Genomic DNA, 22,883 nt, shown 5'->3' on the forward strand with positions numbered 1-22,883 from the left:
CTGGGTTTTTTTCCCCCTGCCGTGATAGGCTACGTAAATATTTACGTAGCCTATCATGGTTAAGTACAGGGATGAAAACAGCGGCAGCTATGGCCGCTGCCATTTGCGTCCCTGCTACCCAGCAGCCAGATGTCCGGCTGCGGGCGGAGCCGGCTGGCAGCTCTGCAGAATCCCTGCAGAGTGGAGCCGGCCAGGCAGGCCCCCGGGGAGAGGGATGGAGCACTTTCCCCCCGTCAAGGATTCTGGGGGGAGGGACGGAGCACCTCCCCCCCACCGCGAAGCAGATCCGCGAAACGGTAAGTGATTTTCATACATCCCTATTGGTGAGGGACTTTGTCAAAAGCCTTTTGGAAATCCAAGTAAATAACATCTACAGGGGATCACCCCTGTCTACATGTTTACTGACACTCTCAATAAACTCTAGAAGTTTAGTGAGATAGGACTTAACTTTGCGGAAGCCATGTTGATTCTTTTTCAGCAGGGCTTGCCCTTCTATATGCTTACTAATTTTATCTTTACTAATGCTTTCAAACATTTTACCTGGAACAGATATTAAGCTAAATGGCCTGTAATTTTCTGGGTCCCCCCTGAATCCCTTTTCAAAAATTGGTGTTACATTGGCCATCTTCCAGTCTTCTGGTAGAGAGGCTGATCCTAGGGACATGTTGCATATTTTGGTTAGAAGATCAGCAATTTCATATGAGAACTCTAGGATGGATACCATCTGGGCCTGGTGATTTATTAACTTTCAGTTTGTCAATAAGGTTGAGAACTTCATCTTTTGTCACCACTACTTGCCTCAGTTCCTTCCTAAAAACATCAGTTCAAGCACAGGTATCTGTCCTATATCTTCTGCAGTGAGGACCAATGAGAAGAATTCATTCAGCTTCTCTGCAATCTCCTTGTCCTCCTTTAGTCCTCCTTTAGCTCTATTGTTATCCAGTGGCCCAACTTCCTCCCTGTCTGGTTTCCTGTGCCACTTAACTGTGCCATAAGGGCTTCTCATGCTTGCCATCTATAAATCAATATATAAAATTTCAAAGGAAGGCCCTCTCACCGATGTAGTTCAACCAGTGAGATGTGGGAGAATTGCAGCCATCTAAGATATAAGAATTGCAGCCATTTAGCAGACAGTAGGGATGGGTGAAACTGTCAGTTTAATTCTGCCCAGTTTCTCATTTTTCCAACCTTAAGTTTGTTTTGGTCTGATTCTGCATCATTGTATGCACGCGCTCTCTCTCTCAAAGGCATCTGCATGAAAATCCACATGCATTTTCATGTGCACCTCTCTTAATAGAGAGATTTTTGTGTTTGCTTTTCCCCAATGTACACATTTTTGTGTGCATGTTTTGCTGTGGTATACATTTTCGCAAGCTATTTTCCATACATTATTTTCACAATTGTGTACACTTTTGTGTACACTTTCCCCTAGTGTATGGATTTCTGGGTGCACTTTCCCCTAATGTGGACACTTTTGTGTGCAGAATTGGGAAAGGTGTGCATTTCAGTGTATAATGGTGTTCTGGGCTAGTGGGTGGGATTTGGGAAGAGAAGGGGGTGGGGACCATGGGGGACCCCAAGCCTCTGCAGGCCAGATGGGAAACTGTCATGGGCCAGAGGTTCCCCACTACTGGCTTACTGATTTGGAAGGAGTGAATTTGGTAAATTTGGTGAATTTGGTAAATAAAAAATTGGATGGAACAAATTTCTCATGTCTCCCTAGGAGGCTGACACTTCCTGAGACCACTTTAGTGGGAGTGGTTCAGGAAGGTGAAGTCTTGCAATAGTTCAGCCTTAGCTCACTATCAGGAGACTTATGAATGAGTAGCAGAAACAGGAGCTATATAAACCCCTTCCTGCTCTTCTGGTCGGTTGGGGCTGGGCAGGCAATTCAACCCACCCACCTTTCCTTTGAGGTTGAACACTCTGAGCTTATCAAGTAACCCTTCATGGTGACCAGGGTGGCATGTTTTTATGCTTCTCCTTATTGCCCTTGGCTGAGTATATTTTCATCTTCCCCTGGAGTACTGTATCGTCCCAAAGTTGGGTTGATTTGGCTAATTGATTTAATTAATTTTATTATTGTCACAACTTTGCAGGAGGACCAATTCAGGAAGAGGCGCTCTTTACCCAGAGAAGCAAGGGAGGTCATTGCAGCTTATATGGAGCAATCACTTCATTGGAGGGACATTGGTGGTCTCCTCCTAGTAGTGCTGGGTGGCTGCTGGGTAAGGAACACCCTATGTATTCTTAGGGTGTAGGGTAGGTTTGCTCAGAGGGTCTGGTTCAGTATTAATCTATAAGGCTTAGGGGGTTATTGTAGCAGAACAGCCAAGCGGCATGAGTTTAGGAGTTAAGTAACTCTCCTCCTCACATGTCCTTGGTTCATCACAGTTTGTAAGTGTAAGAGTAAAATAAAGGTCAGAACTGTTTTAATCCCAGTATATCTCCACCTCTCTTACCTCATTCTAGTATGGTGTTCAAGTTAGTGTGCAATGCAAATCAGACTGCACATTTCCCGAGTCCTGTATAAATGCTGCCTAGTTTTACCACCCAAGGTGCTACTTTCCAGAACACAAGGATTTTGCAGATGAATGTTACACTATAGAATTAAGGGGGGGAAATATGGAATCTATATTGTAGACGGTCTGCAGAGAACATATGTTTCCAATCAACACTTAGCTTAATGTGGGACTTCCGGTAAGGAGCCATGTCATCCTGGCAGTGACTTGTGGGGCTCCGCAGGTTGCTTCTTTCAAACAGCTGTGAAAAGGTTGAGAAACCATCCCCCTCCTCCGGAAAATAAAGGGGAAGCCTGCAGTACCATCTGGATGAAATCTTAGAAGAACAGCTGCCTTTGAGGAGGATGCAAAGGGGCTCAAAACTAAGGTCAGTTGCTGGAGATAAACACCTACTGAAATGCTGTTTTGAAACTCTTAATTAATTGAGAAAATATAAGGATGGTGTGCTCCAATCTTAGATACCATTTGGAAATTTAAGCTACCAGCAAGCACCACTTGCACAGTAGGGATGTACGAAACCCCCCTTACCTGGCTCCACCAGGTTCCGCTGGGGGGGGGGAGCTGCTCTGTCCCTCCCCCCAGAATCCTGGCTGGCCGGCTCCACTCCGTGGGGATTCCACGGAGCCACCGGCCAGCTCCGCCAGCAGCTGGACATCCGGCCGCAGGCTAGCAGGGACGCAAATGGCAGCAGCTGTAGCCGCTGCCGTTTGCGTCCCTGTATTCAGCCGTGATAGGCTATGTAAAGACTTACGTAGCCTATCACGTTTGGGTTAAAAACAAAAATTAAAAAAACGCGTATCCAAATGGTGGCGGCTACGGCTGCCGCCATTTGCGTTCCCTATTTTTGGTTGTCTTAGTCTACATAAATATTTACGTAGACTAAGACGGCGAAACTAAGGGGGAACGCAAATAGCATAGTGGACGCTATTTGCGTTCCACTTTATTTTCACCATCTTAGTCTACGTAAATATTTACGTAGACTAAGATGGCGAAAATAAGGGGGAACGCAAATAGTGTCTGCTACATCCAAATGGTGGCGGCTACGGCTGCCGCCATTTGCGTTCCCTATTTTTGGTTGTCTTAGTCTACATAAATATTTACGTAGACTAAGACGGCGAAACTAAGGGGGAACGCAAATAGTGTCTGCTACGCTATTTGCGTTCCCCCTTAGTTTCGCCTTCTTAGTCTACGTAAATATTTACGTAGACTAAGACAACCAAAAATAGGGAACGCAAATGGTGGTGGCCGTAGTGGCTGCCATTTGTGTACGCGTTTTTTTTTTTTAACCCAGACATGATAGGCTACGTAATTCTTTACATAGCCTATGACAAATGGGGGGGGAGACTGCAAATGGTGGCGGTGGTGGCGGCAGCCAGTTGGAAGACTAGCCGTCGCTGCCGCCGCCTCTGCCGAAGCTGCTGCTGGAGCCGCTGCTGTCTGGAACATCCACTCCAGGTAAGTCTTGTCCTGGGGGGGGATCTGCGGGGGGCGGGGGTGTGGCTGCAGGCCATTCCGCCATGGAGTTTGGGGGGCCGAATGCACTGGCATTCGGCCTCACTGAGATCCGTGGTGGAATTCTCTGACATCCCTACTGCACAGCAAAAAGTGGAAGTATGGTAGTTGTACAGATCTAAACTGAATTAAAATCAAGGAGTTGCAGACTTTTACAAAGTGAATTTAGCTCAAGAGGTCCTTTCAAAAGAAGAAAAAAAGAAAGAGTACTAAGACTGTTTGCATTTTGAATAAATATTGCGGTCGAATTAACTTTCTATTTCTTTAAATCATTGTTTGAAGGTTTTAATGTTTGAATGTATATGGCTGAAAGCTATGTTTTTGTCCAGTTGCTTTTATCTTCTGCATGACCTTGAGAAAGTGACAAAGTCAAAATAAATAAATCTTTGGCAGAAAGCCTGGAATAGGCTCGAACAAGATCTACTTGTGGGCTGATTGAGTGAAATTGAGTAAAGAAGGAGTAATGGAGTAAAGAAATAGTATTGCTGACACCTGTTGGATGTTAAAAAATTAGCAGCTTATGAAAAATCTTTCTTCTTTGCATGTTCTTTTTTATTTTTATCTCTTTTTCTCCTTTTGATACTGAGAGATATCTCTTTTGGCATTGGAGGATCAATAACTTACTGGATATCCAGATAGATTAATTTATAAAGGAAGTAATGAAGAAGATAATTGAATGAGTGCTATGAATTTGGATAAACCAGCAAAGGATATCGGAACAACTCGTAGTAGAGCGAATACCTGGGAGATGCCTACAGAACAACTAAGTAGAAATACTAAATCCAGGAAAGGCTCCTTAAAAGAGACTCTGACGGGAGCTACAAAATTATCGGTGAAAGCAACATCTATAAGCAAGGAAGAGGTACCTGAGCAGAAGCAAGATACACAAAAGATGGCCTTGGATGAACAAACACAGAATATTATAGATGCTATAAGCAAAACGATGGAGGCTTTTGAACTACGCATAGAACAAAGGATGGGCACTTTTGAACAATGTATAGAACAAAGGATGGAAAGACATGTATTGGAAGTAAAGGAGGAGATTAAAGACACAAAGGAAGAATTGAGACAAGAATTTAAGAAAATAGATGATGCATTAAATCAAAGAAGAATTTAAAATAATGACAGAGTGGAAGTACTGGAAAATAATGCAGAAATTGTAACTATGGAGTTAGAATGTGAGCAGGATGCCTTAGCTTGGTTTGAGCTTAAAGACAAGGAATGCTCGTTACGTTTTACAGGGGTCGCAGAAAGTTATGGAAGCGCAGAACCTGGCCTCAGAACGGAATTGGTAAAAACTATAGCAGCCTTTTTGAGTAAAGAAGAGAAAATCATGGAAATGGAAATAGAATGAGCTTATAGACTGAATTCAACATATGCAAAAACAAAAAGTCTACCCAGAGATATTATTGTCCACTTTGTAAAGAAAACTACAAGGGATTCAATTCTCCAGCAGCACTATAACACTAAATTGAAGATGGTGGGCAAAGAGATTATCGTCATGAAAGAAATTCCTGGAAGATTTCTGAGGAAAAAGAGATATTATGTATTTTTAAGAACAGTCCTGAAACAGAAAAAGATCATGTTTAGATGGTAATTCCCAGAAGGTGTGGTCTTCTCTTACAGAGAACAGAGATTTAAGTTTAACACAGTTCAAAAAGCAAGAGAGTTCCTTCGAACTTATGGAAAAGATTGGACAGACGTACAAGAAGAGGACAGCACACAGGGTGAAACAGGTGGAAATTAAGAATGTACCTTAATCTTACATTTTTTTAAAAAATGGATTATATATTTTTAACATGGAACATTAATGGTGCGAACGCTCCTCAAAAGAGAAAAAAAATATTTTACTATTTACAAAAATTGAAACAAGATATAATATACAAGATATAATATGCAAGAAACAAGATATAATATAATATAATATAATATAATATAATATAATATAATAATAAGATATAAGGTTCAACTCTCAGAACCACTGTCTATTCTCTTTGAGAAATCATGGAGGACGGGGGAAGTGCCAGATGACTGGAGGAGGGCTAATGTTGTCCCTATCTTCAAAAAGGGTAAAAAGGAGGAACCTGGGAACTACAGACCAGTCAGTCTGACATCAATCCCTGGGAAAATTCTGGAGCAGATGATAAAGCAATCCATCTGGAAGCACCTTGACAACAATGCTGTGATTACTCGAGTCGAGGCCAACATGGATTTGTCAAAAACAAGTCCTGCCAGATGAATCTGATCTCATTTTTTCATCAAGTCACCTCCCTTGTGGACCGTGGGAATGCTGTAGACATCATATACCTCGACTTCAGCAAAGCTTTCGACAAAGTGCCCCATGATATCCTGATGAGCAAACTAGCTCAAAGTGGGCTAGATGAAACAACAATCTGGTGGATCCACAGTTGGCTACAGAATCGGACTCAAAGAGTGCTTATCAATGGGACCTTCTCAAACTGGGGAGAGGTAACAAGTGGGGTACCGCAGGGCTCAGTCCTGGGCCCAGTGCTCTTCAACATTTTTATTAATGACTTGGAAGAGGAGGTGCAGGCAATGCTGATCAAATTTGCAGATGACACAAAATTGGGCGGGATAGCTAATACTTTGGAAGACAGAAACAAAATTCAAAGTGATCTGGATAGTCTGGAGCGCTGGGCAGAAAACAACAGAATGACATTTAATAGGGATAAGTGTCATGTTCTGCACCTAGGAAAAAGAAACCAAATGCACAGTTACAAGATGGGGGATACGTGGCTCAACAACACGACAAGCGAGAAGGATCTTGGAATTGTTGTCTATCACAAGCTGAAGATGAGCCAACAATGTGATGTGGCTGCAAAAAAGGCAAATGCTATTTTGGGCTTCATTCATAGAAGCATAGCTTCCAAATCCCGGGAAGTACTAGTTCCCCTCTACTCAGCACTGGTTAGGCCTCATCTGGAGTACTGTGTCCAGTTCTGGGCACCACACTTTAAGAAGGATGCAAAGTGGAGAAGGTTCAGAGTAGGGCAACAAAGATGATCAGGGGACTGGAAACAAAGCCCTATGAAAAGAGATGGAAAGAACTGGGCATGTTTAGCCTTGAGAAGAGAAGACTGAGGGGAGATAGGATAGCACTCTTCAAGTACTTGAAGGGTTGTCACAGAGAGGAAGGCCAGGATCTCTTCTTGATCATCCCAGAGTGCAGGACACGGAATAATGGGCTCATGTTACAGGAAGCCAGATTCTGGCTGAACATCAGGAAAAACTTCCTGGCTGTTAGAGCAATACGACAATGGAACCACTGACCTAGGGAGGTGGTGGGCTCTCCCACACTGGAGGCGTTCAAGCTGAGGCTGGACAGCCATCTGTCAGGGATGCTCTGACTTGGATTCCTGCATTGAGCAGGGGGTTGGACTCGATGGCCTTGTAGGTCCCTTCCAACCCTACTATTCTATGATTCTATGATTCTATGATTCTATGATTCTATGATTCTATGATTCTATGATTCTATGATTCTATGATTCTATGATTCTATGATTCTATGCTTACAAGAAACTCATATTAAGAAAGAAGATACCAAATATAATTAGGGATGTATGAAAGTCACTTACCTTTCCGTGGATTATGTTGATGGTGGGGGGGGGGAGGTGTTCCATCCCTCCCCGGAATCCTCGACGGGGGGGAGGCGATCTGTTCCTCCCCCCTGGAATCCTCCGCGGCCGGCTATGCTCCACCGCAGCTCTGTGGAGCAGCCAGCCAGGCCCAGCCAGGCCAGAGCTGTCCGCAGCCGGATTTCCGGACGCGGAGGGCTCTGGGAAAAACAAAAAAAAACAAACCGCGTACGCAAATGGCAGTAGCTCCGGCTGGTGCCATTTGCATTCCTTATTTTTGGCCATCTTAATCTATGTAAATATTTACATAGACTATGACGGCGAAAATCAAGGGGAACGCAAATAGCGTAGCGGGCGCTATTTGCGTCTCTTTTTGATTCGCCATTTTAGCCTACATAAAGATTTACGTAGGTTAAAATGGTGAATCAAAAAGGGACGCAAATAGCGCCCGCTATGCTATTTGTGTTCCCCTTTATTTTCACCATCATAGTCTACGTAAATATTTACGTAGATTAAGATGTCCAAAAATAAGGAATGCAAATGGCGGCGGCCATAGCCGCTGCCAATTGCATATGCGGGTTTTTTTTAACCCTGCCATGATAAGCTAAATAAATCTTTACGTAGCCTATTACGTCATTTTTTTAAAACCCAGCAATGATAGGCTGTGTAAATCTTTACATAGCCTATCACGTCATTTTTTTGTTTTTTAACAAGACAAATGGTGGTGGTGGCAGCCGGTCGGAAGACCAGCCGCTGCAGCCACCGCCGCCGGAGCCGCCACCGGAGCTGCTGCCGCCCAGAAGATCCACCCCAGGTAAGTCTCATCCCGGAGGGGATCCGCGGGGGGCAGGGGGGTGGCAAGCTGTTCCACCACAGATTTCAGGGGGCTGAATGCATTGGCATTCGGCCTCACCAAGATCCGTGGTGGAATTCTCTGATATCCCTACAAATATTCAATTAGGTATGAGATACGATACTTTATTGCTTAAACCATAGGCCACCACAATGTACATTAAAAAGAGAGAGAGAAAGAAAGAAAGAAAAAAACAGTGCAGTCACATATTTGTATATACATAAATTCATACATCCAACAGAATCATCCCTAGTAGGTTGTTTGGGCTTTGGCACGTATTTTCCTTGCTGCCACGGCAAATTTTGCTACCTGGGCAGTGGTAAAAGCATCAGTGCCAGAAAAAAGGACACATATCTGTTCTAAAGGTGCTCTATTTAGGAGGCTCTGGGAAATAATGGCAAGAAATTTATGCCTAGGATGGCCATAGAGAGGGCAACTTAGTAAGTAATGAGAGACATCCTCAACCTCCCCAGAACCACAAATACAGAGTCTCTGATGGACTGGGGTATTGTCAGATCTTCCCTCCAAGAAGGCTGAGGGCATGCATTGTAGATGCAATGCTGTAAATGATTTCCGTAAGTGAGGCGCAGTCAGAGTTGTAAAGTAACTCTCCAGACCAAATGACGTCTTATATAATGGGTACCAGCAAGAATAAGGCATTTGTGAGATTGTAACCAAATCCATCCACTTAGAATAAAGATTTTTTTTCTTTAAGCCTCTGCTTTACTCTATCAGAAGGGAAAGAAGGAAAGGATTCAGTATCAATTCCATAAGCTCGCAACATAGGTTTGGTCAGGTTTACCCAAGTCTTTTGGGATGGGGTCTGAAGTTGTTCTTAAGAGCATTTTTTTGGAATGTGAGAATCGCTCATATGGGTCAGCTGGAGCCAATACAAAGCGAGAGCAGCGTGAATAGATGTTTTAACTGAAATCAATCCTACTTCTGCCCTTAAAAGGGCCCCAGGTGTACTCCGGGGGACAGTTAAGAGAGATCTCATAAAAGAGTTCTGAACCACCTCAAAAATAGAGGCATTCGTGTATCCCCATACCTCTGCCCCATACGTCAGTTGTGAAACTACCTTCTTCTGAAATATCTCAACTGCAGGGGCAACCAAACTTCCCCCTTGTGATTGAGAGAACTGAAAGAGAGATTGAATAGACTGGGATGATTTCAGCTTAATTACATCTAGATGTTGTCTCCACAAAAGTCGGATGTTGAAATTAAGGCCCAAATATCTAAAGTTGTCCATTTGTTCAATGGATTCATTGTCCAATTTCCACGTATGTGTTTTCCTTTTCCTCCCAAATACTACGATTTTAGTCTTAGCATAGTTAATAGACAAATGCTCTCTTGTGCAAAACGTATACAACTTTCTCAAGAGCCTTCGCATACCAATTAATGTAGTGGAAATCATTGCGATATCATCCACATATAAGAGGACTGAGAGTTTAACATCCTGAATAGAAGCTGGGAAGCATTCCAAATCACTCAGTTCTTGTACAATGCTATTAATATAACATTGTAAAAGAAAAGGGGCCAATAAACATCCCTGAGGTACTCCTTTATCAGTTGGGATGCTTTCTGATAACAATCCATTTGCCCCTAGCCCAACTCTAGGAGTAGTGTCAGACTGGAGCATTTGGATTAAAAGAAACAGCCTTCTATCAATGCTTGTGGCAGATAGCTTTTGCCACAAACAATCTCTATCTACAAGGTCAAAGGCTGAACTAAAATCTACAAAAGTAACAAATAACTCTTTTCTATCATGCTGAGAATATTTCTGTATTAGGTGATGGAGAACAAAACACTGGTCTATTGTAGATTTCCCCTTTGCAAACCTGGCCTGTTCTTTAGCTAAAATCAAGTTTTCAGCTGCCCATGACTAAAATCATGTTTTCAGCTGCCCATGAATTTGTGTAAAAGATATACACTTAGTATATAATTTTGAAACAACGTTAAGCAGACTGATTGGTCTAAAATTATTTGGATCTGCTTTAGAGCCTCTCTTGTGAATAGGAACAACAATGCTCACTTCCCAGCCCTGGTTTTTCCATGCTGGTTTATATAAGAAAACATTTTAGCAAGAATTGGGCACCACCAAGTAGAATTAGATCTAAACAATTCACCAGGAAGCATATCCTCTCCAGGGAGCTTTTTAGGAGGCAGGGAGGCAATCAAATCACGCACTTCATCCCAGGTTACTGGTTCCCAATCAGGGCAGGAAGGGAAAGACATAAAATCCCTGCCGTGAAGGGGATCAGAATGGGTCCCAACAAAAGATTGTCTAAACAAGGCTGAAAAGTGAGCTTGCCACTGTGAGGAAGTAATTTGATTATCAATAGAGCCATGATGTCTCCTTGTCTCTTTTGTCACTAACATCCAGAATCTAGTTGAATCTCTTTCTAGAATTGCCAGCCCTAGCTCCATCCAGGATTGTCGTACATACATACTCATTCTTTTTCTGGCACAGGCAATTTTTAGATTTTTTGCGCAAGCTGATGTAGACAGTAAAATTTTCTAAGGAGTCTTCTTGCCTCAGTCTCCTGATTGCTCCTGACAGCCTACATTTCTGGGCAGTGCACTGTTTATCAAACCAGCCTTGACTAGTGTGCAGGCCTGGAAAAGGAGCTTTAGTAGTGACCACAAATGGTCTAAATTCTTTCACTATTTTCCCATAATTTCCCAGGGGGTCCAGGGAGGTAAGAAATTCCTCTCTCAAAGATAACATATTGGGGGTTGCTAGAAATAAGTTTATTTCTTCTTGCAGCTTCCCATTCCAACACAGTCTTTTTTCTCCCTGGGTTATTAAATTATTTGCAGAAGCGAAAACGAGGGGAACTTTTCCAGGTAACGAAAGACACATCTGAATTGGCATGTGATCACTCTCTAGTCTAGTAAGGACTTGGAAATTGTTGAAAAAGAATAGAGCCAATTGTGAGAGGATCATAAAATCTATCACACTCCTGCCCCTTGGGCTAATATATGTATGTAAGTTCAAATCTGGTTCTATATCAGTCCCATTACATATACATAAGTGAAACTTAACAAGAGCAAAGAGGAATTGACCAGCTTTATTAAGCCCCAAATCCTTAGAATTTCTAGTAGGGAGAGAAGCCAGTTCGTCTGGAGTGAGTCCCATTTTCTCACCAATTTTACAGTTGTTTTGTCCTATTCTAGCATTCATATCACCTGTTATCAAGATTTTTGGGTCAGCCTGTATTTCAAATAAGATGGAGAGGGCCTGATCAAGTTCATTCCATATGGAGGTATCTTCATACTTCGAATTCTGCAGGGGAGAATATACATTTACTAAAAAAAAAAGTCAGACCTGAAGGCCAATCCACCTGAAGAATTAAGATGTTACTACTATCACTTACATCAAGCCGTAAAATATTTGGGTTATTATCCACTGAAACCATAGTTGCTAGGTCGCCCCGGGCATGGCCTCTACTATCTGATTTGCTAGCTGGTTGGGTATACACAAGGTATCCTGGAAAAGTGGGAATGGTCGTAGTGGTAGCCCAGGTTTCTTGAATAAAAAGAACTTCAAACTGAGTGCATTTTTTAAAAAAATTCTCATCTACCCACTTGGAGGCCCATCCCACAACATTCCAAGAAAGTAATCTAATAGAAATAGTAGTGCCAATCTGTGGAGAGGAAGATAGTCAGCATGGACCAGCCCTCTTAATCCTGACAGTGGCTTGTTTATGGAGTCCTGTTGCTTCAGATGTAATTTCGCTATTCTTATCTCCACATGGCCTGTCTACTGCCGGGGTCTGAGAGGGTGGAGTTGACCACCATTCGCATGCGAATTCTAGCCCTATGAAGTGTCCATCAGCTATACAGTTCTGTGCTGCATGGTGCATAGTTTGAACTTTGAAGGTGGGGTGGGACAGTGGCCCTTTTTTTCAGAGGCTGTGCAGGAAAGCGAGGTGGTAAATTTATTTCTGCTGTAACTTTTTGAAGTTTGGTTTGAAAGAATCCCAACTCAGTTGAATTTGATTTTCCTAAAGAGGTGAACTCAAGAGGCTCGATAGCAGAAAGTGGCAAGGAAGATGGTGTCAGGCAGTGCTGTGGCTGTATTGCGATTTGCTCATCTGCAGCCTTTTTCTCCAAGGAATTTAAATTAGATGGTTTCAGTAATCCTGTGTGGCTGATATCATCTGATTGTAGAGCTGGAACCTGAAGAGGCTTTTGCAAAGGGTCCAAAGCAGGGTGGCCTTCAGCTAATCTTTTCAACAATACATGGAGCCTGGTAGTAATTGACTGTTGTTCCATTACTGGCAGGTCATAGAATGTATCAATTAAAGCTTCTTCAGGTATCACAGAAGTAAATGGTTGTTCAATTGGAGAGAATTCTTCACCAGAGTCTATATCAGATTGGCTCTCAGTCCAGCGGGCCATACAGAGAGGGTTCTTATTCGTATGCCTGGTAAAATCTAACACTTTGACTCTAATCTCATTATCATCATGATCTAGATTTATTAAATTGTTAGAGTCAAAGTTTATCAGAGTTGACTGTTTTTTGACAAAGGGGGTCACAGTCAGGAGGGTCTCTTGTCTATGGGTGGCCTTGGGAAATTACAGAAGACCAGCTGATATTTTAAAAGTATTATAGATGGGTTTGCTGCCGAAGGCAATTCAGTCATGCAGATAATTCCATCTATACCTAGGCCTCCAGGTGGGGGAGAATCATTAGGTAGTAATTTTACATCAGCTGGGTTGAGTGACAAAAGGTCAGTAATTGCTGCCTGTGGGTTAGGGTCCTCGACTACTGGGGGTAGAGTAGGGATGTACGAAAGTCACTTACCTTTCCACAGATTATGTTCATGGTGGGGGGGGAGGCATTCCATCCCTCCCCCCAGAATCCTCAACGGGGGGGAGGCGATCCGTTCCTCCCCCCCCGGGAATCCTCGACGGCTGGCTGTGCTCCGTGGCGACTCTGTGGAGCACCCGGCCAGGCCCAGGCCAGGGCCGTCCGCAGCCGGATTTCCGGCCGCGGAGGGCTCTGGGTGAAAAAAAAAAATGCGTACACAAATGATGGCGGCTACAGCCGCCACCATTTGCATTCCTTATTTTTCGCTGTCTTAGTCTACGTAAATATTTACGTAGACTATTATGGTGAAAATAAAGGGGAACACACATAGCATAGTGGGCGCTATTTGCGTCCCTTTTCGATTCGCCATTTTAGCCTACGTAAATATTTACGTAGGCTAAAACGGCAAATCAAAAAGGGACACAAATAGCGCCCACTACGCTATTTGTGTTCCCCTTTATTTTCGCCGTAATAGTCTACGTAAATATTTACATAGACTAAGATGGCAAAAAATAAGGAAGCAAATGGCGGCGGCCGTAGCCGCCGCCATTTGCGTACACCGTTTTTTTTTTAACTGGGTGTGATAGGCTACGTAAGTCTTTACATAGCCTATCATGTCTCTGTAAAAAACAAAACAAAACCCAGTTGACCAGACTGCAGATGGCGGCGGCGGCAGCTGGTTGGAAGACCAGCCGCCGCCGAAGCCACCGCTGGAGCTGCCACCACCTGGAACATCCGCCCCAGGTAAGTCTCGTCCCAGGGGGGATCTGTGGGGGTGGCAGGGGGGTGGCAGGCTGTTCCGCCACAGATTTCGGGGGGCCGAATGCACTGGAATTCGGCCTCACTGAGATCCGTGGCGGAATTCTCTGACATCCCTAGGGTAGAGCAGGAAGATGCAACAAAGACTTTTTCTTCCTCCAAGAGCTCTGAGCCATCTTTACCTTGTTAGGGCTATTGTTTTTTCCCTGAACTTTGTTGTCTATGAGTCTAAACAATCTCTTAAAATTAAAATGGCTATTAGAAGTACTGTAGCAGGATGCTAGCTTAATTAACAAAAAAAATAGGTGAAGAGTTTATAACTGCAAGTTGAAAAAAGAAAAATGGAGTAGTTTTATATGTTAAGCCACATTTGGGACTGGAATTGGTATTGTCAGATGAACAAGGTCATTTTGTGGGAGTTAAAATTACACTGAATGGTGTATCAATGTTGATTTTAGGGGTTTATGCACCTAATGACCACAAAGTGGAATTTTATGAGGATCTCTTATCCAAACTCATGGATCTAACTTTTGACAGTTGGTGTTTAATGGGAGATTGGAATGGGTTGATTGCACCTCAAATTGATAGAATATTGGAGAAAAAATAAGGAGTAATTGAGGGAAATTACTTAGAAGTTTTTTTGAATTGATGGACAATTTGGCCTTAGTACATGTATGGAGAGATAAAAATGTAAACTCAAAAGAATATACATATTTTTCAGAAAGACATAAATCTTTTTCAAGGATTGATATGGTTTTGACAACTAAAGAGCTTGCTACAAATATTGGCAAAATAGAAGTTCTACCAAGATCATTTTCGGACCATAACCCTATATCTATGTCATATGGGAAAAGAAGCACTACTTTTAGATGGAGATTGAATTAAATGATATTTCAAAATAAAAGTATTGTGGATGACACTAAAAAGAAATTGAGATAAGTTTTTGAATTGAAACTGGACAAGGGTACAAATATCCAAAGAGTATGGAATGCAAGTAAGGCCTATATGAGAGGTTATTTTATACAACAAAACACGCAACCGAAAAAGAAAAGAGAAGAGAAGGTGCAAAATATTCTAAAACAGATAAAGGAGAAAGAAGAATTCCTAAAGAAAAAACCAGGAAAGGCAAGTGTTCTCCAACAGATTAAATAACTCCAACAACAATTGTCAATGTTAACAGTTCAAGATATGCAGAAACAATTAAACTTTGTAAAACAAAGACATTTTGAATTTGCTAATAAACCAGGAAGATGGTTGGCCTATAAACTTAGAAATGAAAAAGAAAAGAGAACAATTGTGAAAATAAGGGAAAGTGGATTAGAATTAACCAATAATGTGGCAATTCAGAAAGCCTTTTATCAATATTATTCAAATTTGTATAAAGGAAAGGATATCTCCCCAGAATTAATGGATAAATATATTCATAAACAGAATTTACCAAAAATTACTAAGGAACAAAAACAAATGATGAATGGCCCAATAACAGTAAATGAAATGGTGGAAGCTAGGGATGTACAAAAGTCACTTACCTTTTCGAAGACATTTGCGGTGGGGGGGAGGCACTCTGTACCTCCCCCTGAAATGCTACCTTGGCCAGCTCCACTCTGCTGTGACTCTGCGGAGCCGCTGGCCGGGTGCATATGCATGGCAGGTCTGCGGATGCAAATGGTGGCTGGCATAGCGGCTGCCATTTGAGTCTCTTCACTGAGCCGTGATAGGCTATGTAAATATTTATGTAGCCTATCATGGCAAAAGCAGGGATGCAAATGGAGGCTGCTACCCCATTTGTGTCCCTGCTTTGAGCCATGATAGGCTACATAGATACTTACGTAGCCTATCATGACTTGCCAGGGACACAAATGGCAGCCGGCGTAGAGGCCACAGCCTGGCAGCGGCTGGAGATGCCAGAGCTGCCACTGCCGCCGGAGCTGCCGCTGGAGCCATGGCCAGGTAGGCTCCATTTCGCGGAGCTTTCATGGGGTGGTGGGGCAGGTTGCTCCATTCTGCCACGGATTCCAGGGAGCCGAATTCACTGGAATTCACCCTCCCTGGGATCCGTGGCAGAATTCTCTAACATCCCTAGTGGAAGCAATAAAAAAAATAAATTGGGAGAAACACTGGGACCAGATGGAATATCAGGGTTATATTATAAGAAGTGTGAAGAAGAAATTTACAACCGTTGAAAAATATGATGAACAGTATTTTAGAAAAGGGGGAGATACTGGAAACATGGAAAAAAGCATATCTAACATTAATACCTAAAGAAGGACAGGATTTAACCTTGACAAAAAACTAAAGAGCAATCTCATTATTAAGCAATGACTATAAGATATTTGCAACAATTTTGGCAGAAAGGCTCAAGAACATATTGCAGGAGTTTGTATATGCGGACCAAAGTAGTTTCTTACCAAGGAGACAGATGAGAGATAATGTAAGAATGGTCTTGAATGTGGTGGAATATTTGGAAAAACACCCAGAAAAACAAGCAGCTCTGATCTTTTTAGATGCAGTGGAAGCATTTGATAATCTCAACTGGAAATTTTTAATTAAGACTTTAGAAGAACTGGACTTTGGAGAAAACTTTATAAAATGGGTGAAATCAGTATATACTGATCAAAAGGCTCTAATAATTATAAATGGGGATTTGACTAAACCTTGTGAGATACAAAGAGGAACAAGACAAGGTTGCCCATTGTCACCGCTATTGTTTATATTGGTTTTAGAACTATTGAACAGAGATATAAGCCAAGATGATCGAATTACAGGAATAAAGATTAAAAAGCAGAAATATTAAGGATGTCAGAGAATTCCACCATGGATCTCGGTGAGGCCAAATGCCAGTGCATTTGGCCCCCTGAAATCCATGGTGGAATAAAGCCCCCCACCCCCCACCCTGCAAAAGGTGCGTGAAACGGAGCACTTACCTGCTGCCATTCGCGCTGCTTTGCGAATCGCGTCTGTGTCTGCCGCCACCATTCGCTTCTTCATTATAGCTGTGATAGGCTACGCAAATAATTATGTAGCCTATCACGGCTAATGCAGGGATGCCATTTGCATCCCTGCGGAGGCCGTGATAGGCTACGTAAATATTTACGTAGCCTATCGCGGCAAAAAAAGGGAACGCAAATGGCGGCTGCCGTAGCCACTGCCATTTGCGTTCCCTTTTTTTGCCATGATAGGCTACATAAATATTTACGTAGCCTATCATGGCAAAAGACAGGGGCACAAATGGCGTAGTGGCCAGCATTTGCGCCCCGTCTTTTGCCGTAATAGGCTACATATATATTTATGTAGCCTATCACGGCAAAAAACAGGAACACAAATGGCGGCTGCCGTAGCCACCGCCATTTGTGCTCCCTTTTTTTTTTTGCCGTGATAGGCTACGTAAATATATACGTAGCCTATCACAGCAAAATACAGGGACGCAAATGCCAGCGGCTATGGCGGCCACCATTTGCGTCCCTGTGCAGCCCAGTGGCCAGATGTCCGGCTGCGGGTGGCCCCAGCCAGTGGCTCCATGGAGTCACTGCAGAGTGGAGCCAGCCGGGGAGAATTTCAGGGGGAGGGAAGGAGCGCCTCCCCCCCACCACGAATGTCACCCTTCAAAAAGGCAAGTGACTTTCGTACATCTCTAAGAAATATAAGATGAGGGCCTTTGCAGATGCCTTGGTGTTTATGTCAGAAGAACCTTTAAAGGGAATAGAAATTTTAATGAAAAAATTAAAAGAATTTGGAGCAGTGGCAGGGTTCAAAGTTAATAAACAGAAAACACATTTTTTAACAAAATATGAATGTTCAAGAAAAAAAAAAGTTGATGGATAAGCCTGGCTTCCAAATTGAAAAGAAAGTAAAATATTTGGGAGTCTTTTTGACAAATATGAATTGTACGCTTTTTCAAAATAACTGTGTTAAAGTGTGAAATGAAATTAAACAAGACCTATTAAAATGGGGAATTTGATAGCACACATAAATGGATAAGATATAATGATTTACTGGAACTGTCACAAGGGGAATATAAATTAAAATCAAGGGAAAACATATTGGAAGAAGGTCATGTATGTCAGTGGTTTTCATATTTGCAAATTAAAGAAAGGTTTAAAATAGATGAGAAAAACGGTGGATTTGAACAAACAGAATCTGAGTTTGAAACAGCACTGGGTACACATGATGAACATGTTATTGCTACACTGTATAAATTACTGTTAAGCTATGAGACAGAGGATGAACAAGTAAAAGACTGTATGATAAAATGGGCACAAAATGTTGGTCATAATATATCAATGGAAGAGTGGGAAAGTGTGTGAGGAAAAGTTTTTAAATTTATTTTATGTACAAATCTTAAAGAGACTTTTTATAAGATCATGTATAGATGGTATATGTCACCATTTAAATTGTCTAAAATGTATAAAGGTGTTTCTGGAAAATGTTGGCAATGTGAAGATCAAGAGGGAATGTTTTGTCATTTATGGTGGACTTGTAAAAAAGCTAAAACATTTTGGAAACGAATACAGTCTTTAGCTCAAAGAATATTAAAGACTACTATAGAATTAAAGCCAGAAACTTTTTTATTGGGACTAACAGATAAACACATAAAAGAGAAGGGGAGAACCCTCTTTCTCTACATGATAACAGCTGCAAGGTTATTGTATGCACAAAAGAGGAGGAATGAAACAATACCAATTGTGAGCGAGTGGATCATGAAAATGATGGAGTTGGCAGAGATGGCAAAACTTACTATAATAATTAAAGAAGGATCAGCAACTAAATTTATGTTAGACTGCAAACCTTTTATAGAATTTGTACAAGAAATAGAGAAAAATTATACCTGTGGAGTTTGAACTTTGAGATGGCTAATTCTCTTTTGTTGTTGTTGTTGTTAAAATTAGGAGAGAAATGAGATAATGTCTGTGAACTCAATGTATGATATACCACTAAGATAAGAATTAGAGAATAATAATGAGCATTTGTTGTGTAAGGGGAGCCAATGGTAGACATCTTACAATCTTAAGAGATATTTTAGCGTATGTGTATTGTGTGTGTGTGTGTTTTAATGTTGAATTTCAAACCAGCTTTTGCACTCTCCTCTTTCACCCTCAACAAGAGGCTCTTTAGATCCTCTTCACTTTCTGCCATTAGGGTGGTATCGTCTGCATATCGGAGGTTGTTGATAATTCTCCTGGCCATCTTAATTCCGCTCCGGGAGACAGCGCAGGACAGGAAGGCCTGGCGTGCTATGGTCCATGGGGTCACGAAGAGTCTGACACGACTGAATGACTGAAAAACAACAATTGTGTGTTTATGTTGTTGTATTTTGGTTTTCTTTTCTTTCTTTTTTTTAAATAAAAATTATTATATAACCCCCCCACTTAGCTTAATGTTTGCATAGGTCTCCAGTTGATTATGGCATCACATCATTTTGGCAAGTGATCTGGAGGGGTCTTTAGGAACCCTACATATGCCACTTGAACTCCACGAGGGAAGAGCAGGATACAACACACATAAAACATTTAAGCTAAGATCGCTATGTAAGTCATCACAGGTTCATTCTGAATTGTGAACTTCTTTGCTGGATTAAGGTGCTATTGTATGCATGTTTAGACAGAAAAAAGGCTTACAACTCCCAGCATGCCCCATGTTTTTTTCTGTATAAACATTAAACATGCATACAGTTGTGCCCTTAATGGATTTAGTTGGGTGCTGAATAGTCAGATCCCTGTTATGTTTCAAGCTAAATCAAACTTTTATGATAATCATGGGGAATTTTGAATGTGTGTCAGGATAAAGAATTTGAGCCTGAATATGCATAGGATGGTGCTCGAATGTTGCAGTAATAGGAAAAGATAGGGAAAAAAGAAATTATACAACCCTGACCTTCAAATATGGCACAACGTTGTTGTTGTTGTTGTTATTTCTGTTCCACCCGATAGCTGAAACTTTCTGGGCCGTGCACAGAAAGTACAAACTACAGATACAAGATAATAAAACTTTGTATAAATTTTTTAACCCACAACATTTACAACTAAAACAATTTCAGTAAGATACTAGACCTGTTAAAGACAGCTGACATGAATGCCCCATCATATATCATTAAATGGCATATATTAACTATATATTTGTTAATAACCCCCCAAACACTGGTCTGATATTGAGATCTAATTCAGTGCAACAGTGGTTTGTATGTAAAAACTGCCTTTATTATGAAGAGTATCACAGACTGAGTAGATATTTTCATTAAAGTATCCACCATGACCCCAGTACCTCTTTCCTGATGAGTAACTATGAAGTTAGTGATGGCAGAGAATTCTGCCATGGATCTCAGTGAGGCCGAATGCCAGTGCATTCGGCCCCCCGAAATCTGGGGCGGAACGGCCTGCCACCCCCCCGTGGATCCCCCCCAGGATGAGACTCACCTGGGGCGGATCTTCCAGGTGGCAGCAGCTCTGGCGGTGGCTTCAGTGGTGGCGGCTGCGATGGCTGGTCTTCCGACTGGCTGCCGCCGCTGCCATTTCCACTCTTGTTCTTGTAAAAAAAAAAAGACGTGATAGGCTATGTAAAGATTTACGTAGCCTATCATGGCTAGGTTTAAAAACAACAGCAATGAGGTGATTGGCTACGTAAATCTTTACATAGTCTATCACGGCTGGGTGGGTTAAAAACAAAACAAAACCGCTACGGCCGCCGCCATTTGCGTTCCTTATTTTTGCCCGACTTAGTCTATGTAAATATTTATGTAACTAAGACGGGCAAAAATAAGGAATGCCGTAGCTGTCGCCATTTGCGTACGCCGTTTTTTGTGTTTTTTTTAACCCAGAGCCCTCCGCGGCCGGAAATCCAGCTGCAGATGGCTCTGGCCTGGCTGGGGCTGGCCGGCTGCTCTGTGGAGCTGCCGCGGAGCACAACTGGCCACGGAGGATTCCGGGGGGGAGGAATGGAGCACCTCCCCCCTGTCCAGGATTCCGGGGGGAGGGACAGAACGCCTCCCCCCCACCATAAACATAATCCACGAACAGGTAAGTGACTTTCGTACATCCCTACCGTCAGTGTATATGTGAAGTTAGAATCCCCCTGCCCAGTATCAATTTCTTACTTAAAATGAACTTATTTTGCTATTTTGTTGCCTGTTTACCCAGTTTGGAGTAGGGATATGCGAACTGACCCCATCTGGGTTCTTCAAATGCCCACCCAGCCCCTGCCTCTGCTTGCCAGTCCCCAGACCACAGCCGAGCCCCTCCCACGCTCAGCAAGCAGCCTGCACTCACCCTAGCTGCCTCGTTGAGCTCCGTGGTCTCCATTTTAAAAGAAGGAAAATGGCAACCACAAAAATGAGCATGTTTTTGTATGCGTGAAAATGCACATTTTTGCATGTGTGCAAATTAGCACATTTTTGCGATCACCATTTTATTTCTCAAAAAATGGTGACCGTGAAGCTCAATGAGGCCACCATGGTGAGTGCAGGCCATTTGCCGAGCACAGGCAGCAGGCAAGCAGGGCTTGTATATGTGTATATTAGATAAATTGTATACAAAACGGTGTATGAGTTTTCATATGAACTAGGGATGTACGAACTATGTAAAATCCACTCTGTCTGTGTTTCGTGGATTGTCAGGTGCCTTTTGTTCCATTGTCCACCCACAGATGGATGCGGATATTTTTTTTGACATGCAGAAAAATCCACAAATAATTACATAAGTATTTAGGTAAGTATTTACATAATTTTCTCAGTACGCAACATTTAGTGTATTGTCCCCCATTCCATTCAATGTTTCAGCAGAAACTTGCATATTTCCCTATGAATACATATGTGTAAATTTTTGGAAAGTAAAAAAATCATCCAAAAGTCCACAGACTCTGTGCAGCCTGAGGGGGTCACCCCGCAGCAGATTCCACAGGTCGGATTCTCAGAAATCCGAGCTCATTTTAGTCTGCCTCAAATTTCACCAGCATCTCTAATGTGAACTCTCAAAGCTCAGGATGAACCAAACTTGAGAGTGGAAAAATGAGAAAATGGGAGAAATTGATGGACGCATCCATCACTAAATAGTTTGGTATTATCTGCAGACTTGGTCACTTTACTGCTCACACCTCATTCCAGATCTGTTATGAACAACTTAAATAATGCTGGTCCCAATACAGGTCCTTGGGAGACCCCAGTTCTTATTTTCCTCCACAGTCAGGATTGCAAAATTTACTCCAACTCTCCACTTCCTGTAGTTGAACTTGTTACCAATTCATAAGTGGATCCATCCTTTTATCCCATGCTTGCTAAGTTTACTCAGGAGCCTTTGATGATAGACATAAGCCCTATGCAGGTGTTTGCCTGCAACACATGGGGGCTAAACTGGGTGTGTACACAAATTCTCAATCCCATTGTTCTGGTGCTCCCAGCTGCTCCTAGAGATCTTTGTGCATTTTGTGCAAAGATCTGAAAGGTGGTTGTAGTAAGCACATTCTGTTGAATATGTGTACAACCCCACCTGTGATCAGGAACTCTGATAAGGCAGTAAGTGCATTCAGCTGAACACTCTTTAAGACCACTTTCAGTTCTTCATGCTAAACATGCGAGTTTCTCTAACAGCAGCCAGTCATGTAGGGAAGTTGAGGGCAGGTTTTGCATGCATGCCCATGCCCCCTCCTCTGACACGCCCTTACATGTTGCAGGCAAAAACTTGCATATGGCTTCCCCCCTCCCCCAATGCCTTTTGGAAATCCATGTATACAATGTGAAAGTCTTTTTGATCATCCCTGTCCGCACATGCCTGCTGATTCTCTCAATGAACTCTTAATGGCTGGTGAGGCAAGACTTCCCTTTGCGAGGGCCATGTTGA

Source organism: Heloderma suspectum, chromosome 7 (assembly GCF_057233095.1).
Source record: "Heloderma suspectum isolate Gila_16-S chromosome 7, 16-S_ref, whole genome shotgun sequence".
In the NCBI taxonomy this organism is placed as follows: domain Eukaryota; kingdom Metazoa; phylum Chordata; class Lepidosauria; order Squamata; family Helodermatidae; genus Heloderma; species Heloderma suspectum.